Below are 3,734 nucleotides of genomic sequence, written 5' to 3' on the forward strand. Positions count from 1 at the left end.
GAGGAAAAAAAGTCACAGGAAAAAAAGTCACAATTTTTAATTAAGAGATTTTTGTTAAATGTTCTGTGATTTTAATGTTAGTGGTTTCGGCGGATGTTCCACCCAATACCATGAAGAAATTCTGCCACATTCTTGCGGTCCTCAAGGCGATCAACACACAAGTTGCGAAGACGTTCTTGCAGTTGGACGTAGCGTCGACGAACCTGGCGTCGAGGTGGGTTACCAACTGCATCCTGCTGGATGATGGTGCCCACTGTAGCCTGCTCACGTTGAAACCATTCGATAACTCGCCAGATTGATGGGTGGTAGTAGCCTACAAGGTTGAAGAACATGTTGTTCCAACCTTCGCACAAGTTGTTTGTACGCGGATTATTGTTCATGGTGGCATCATGAACGTTCCACAGGACAGGACCAAACATTGGTGGAACACGGCGCAACCTGAGCTGAGCACCGGGCCTGTCTGTTGGCTGCTGAATCTGTCGGAAAGAACCATTGACGTATGTACGATCAAAGTACGTAAGTAAGTCCTCGACTTCAGGTGGATCTTGCGGCATGACAGCTTTTAGGTGTTCCATACCCTCCTCAACTTCATCTAATGGCAAAAAGGCGAGACCATCCATCATACCACAGAACAGGCGAAAGTCAGCATCGGCCATGTAGTGTGGACCCAAGCCACCCATGCACAATATGAGACCTCTTTCTTTAATCTAGCCTAATTGACCTACTTAACAATTACCCCATGCATACTATGAGTATGATGCCACATTCAATACTCTACAAACCCATACATTTTGTTATATAAAAATTGTGACTTTTTTTCCTGTGATTTTTTTTCGTATACTAAATTGTGACTTTTTTTCTGTGACTTTTTTTCAACAACAGAAATAGCATTGAATTGAGATTTAGGTAAACTATACCCCATCCCTCAGGGAACGCCTTTTTATACTATGGAATTTACTACACTTTATTTATGTCTGAGCCGACTGCTTTGCACAAAAAAATTGTATATTTTTGTTATTCCCACAACACTTTTGCTTTTCTTATTACGTCAAACTAAACTGAAATTACTGACAAAAAACATGTTTATAGAACGATGGGACGGACTATTGTCTTTGATTTTCTCTTCAGAAATGAAAGATATATCGTGTAATCTAAATAAGTATTGCTCGTAAAGTTGAGTTGCCTATGGCAACAGACTATTTGGGTAAACTATAGATTTTCTAAAGAAGTTTGATTTGGCAATATGTAATTTCAACATTCATTATTAGTGCATTTGTCGATCAGCAGGGGTCGAGATTTAACTCAGTCCGTAGAACACTTATATAAGATAAACTTCATTGCATATAAACATTTCACATTTGGAACAGTGCAAAACATGTAATATTTGAACAAACATGACACAGACAAACAGGATACTAAACTAATTATTGGTTAATACATGTATGATCATAACAAGTTTACACACTGCACTTGCACAATCAGGATTATGGTTTTGCATAATAAATATAAATTGTTCATGCATAGACATCGTTTTAAATATGTTATTATGTAAAGTTAAATATTTATATAGTTTATGTTTCACACAACTATATTACGATGTGATGATATTCATATTCAATCAGACTGCACTGACTACATAATCGTCCTTCTACTGGGGTAAAGGTTTTTGTGTATCGTCCAGTCTCAACTTTCAGTTTGTGGTTGCCAAGACGTAGTTTAGTAGTAAAGTTTGGTAAATTGTTTGCGATGTTCTGTGTATATGCAATGTAATAAGTATGGTTCTAGCTGTATATTCTGTTTATATAATCTATACGTTATCATTCTGTTACTAGATCCATCTCTTTTGGCTGGAGCATCAACATTTTCCCTAAAAAGGTTTAAATATTTAGCTTTAGTGGCACTTATTAGATGAGCTGGATAAATGTGCAATACTTCTTTCTGTGTTTAAATTATCAATACAGCAATGACGTTTATATAGCCAACCAGTATTTTGTGTACAAGTTTAGTGTATTCAGAAAACGCTTATTGTAATATTACATTGTTAGTAGTTTGTATGTGAGAGTATGAATGAATGAATGAATGAATGAATGAATGGAAGTTAAACGACACCCGAGCACAAAAATATACATCGGCTATTGGGTGTAAGTTAGTAGGGAAGTATGGAAATGGCATTTATACAATTATGTAAAACCAACATGTGAGAGTAAATAAATAATAAAAGTGAGTATAGACCAAGCTCAGCTCTAGAAGCCCAATTATGGGCACGATTGCTTAACTAGTTACCAAATGTTTGACATCCATTAGCCGATGATTAATATGTCAATGTGCTTCAAAACAAACTACTTTCGGCCAGATTGATGTGGCTGAATTTTATGATAATGACGATAATGGTGATGATGATAAGCAAGAAGAAGAAGAAGAAGATGATGATGATGACTACGACGACGATGATGATGATGACAACGACGAGACAACGACACGCTAATGATAGTTTACTTGTTTGTTCTGATTTGTTGATTCAGGTGCAGTTGTGGTTTTTACCGCTGAAGTTGGTGCATCTGTTATTTTAAATTCACTGTTGTTGCAACAGCCGCTGTCATTGGCGAACATATGCAGTATAGAGGGACATCCACAGCCTCTTTTAGCGGCAACCCCACTCGCCAAAACGTTTCCAGTTGACCATTACATTTGGTACAAATAATCCAGTTATTATGTCCACTTTCGTAATATTCTGGATCCGCCGGTGGTTGTCAGTGGTGTCGTGGTTGAGCCATCGGATATATGGTTGGTAGGTACAGGGTTCGCAGCCCGGTACCGGCTCCCACCCAGAGCGAGTTTTAACGACTCAGTGGGTAGGTGTAAGACCACTACATCCTCTTTTCTCTCACTAACAACTAACCCATTGTTCTGGACATACAGCCCAGATAGCTGAGGTATGTGTGCCCAGGGCAGCATGCTTGAACCATAATTGGATACAAGCATGAACATAAGTTGAAATGTCAGTGATATTACTTGAAGCACTTGATGAAAATGTGAAACAAGCCACAGAAGAGGTTTGATCCTACGACGTGTCGTACCTCAAGGGGCATCCTCGCTTCATTCTAACTTGATATCCGTTCTTGTATCCAATTAAGGTTCAGGTACGCTGTCTTGGACAGACCCATCATCTATCGGTGCTGTCAGTCCAGGTCAGTGAGTTTGTGGTTACTGGTTAGTGAGAGAGAAGTCGATGTAGAGGCCCTACGGGGAAGTTAACCACTGACTAGGTGTAGAAGCCGGTACCGGGATAAAAACCCATTCTTACACACCCACTGGTGAGAACACCATGCAGTATTTTTGTTAATACATTGTTGGTTACACATGCACGTGTGTTAAACAATTTCAAGACATACGAATGGTTGCTCTTAGGTGATGACCAGGTCACCAGTGCCATACATCCAATGAAAAACTACACGATGGAAATCGATTAGACTGTGACGTATAGTTAACCTAACAATCATGTGTCTGTGACGCGTAAGTTAGCTACAAGTGCAACAGCTGTAAATAACTTTTAGTCGTAAAAAATGTTAAAATGTGCTTAAAACCTGGTTTTTGAGGATATGTAAGAAATAGAATAATACAATTGTGTCCGTTAGATACCAATCATCTCACAACTCGTTGCTTAAAAACGTATCAAACTCGCTTTCGCTCGTTAGATACATTTTAAAACAACTCGTTGTGAGATAAATGGTATC

Source organism: Gigantopelta aegis, chromosome 7, assembly GCF_016097555.1.
Source record: "Gigantopelta aegis isolate Gae_Host chromosome 7, Gae_host_genome, whole genome shotgun sequence".
NCBI classification, from domain to species: domain Eukaryota; kingdom Metazoa; phylum Mollusca; class Gastropoda; order Neomphalida; family Peltospiridae; genus Gigantopelta; species Gigantopelta aegis.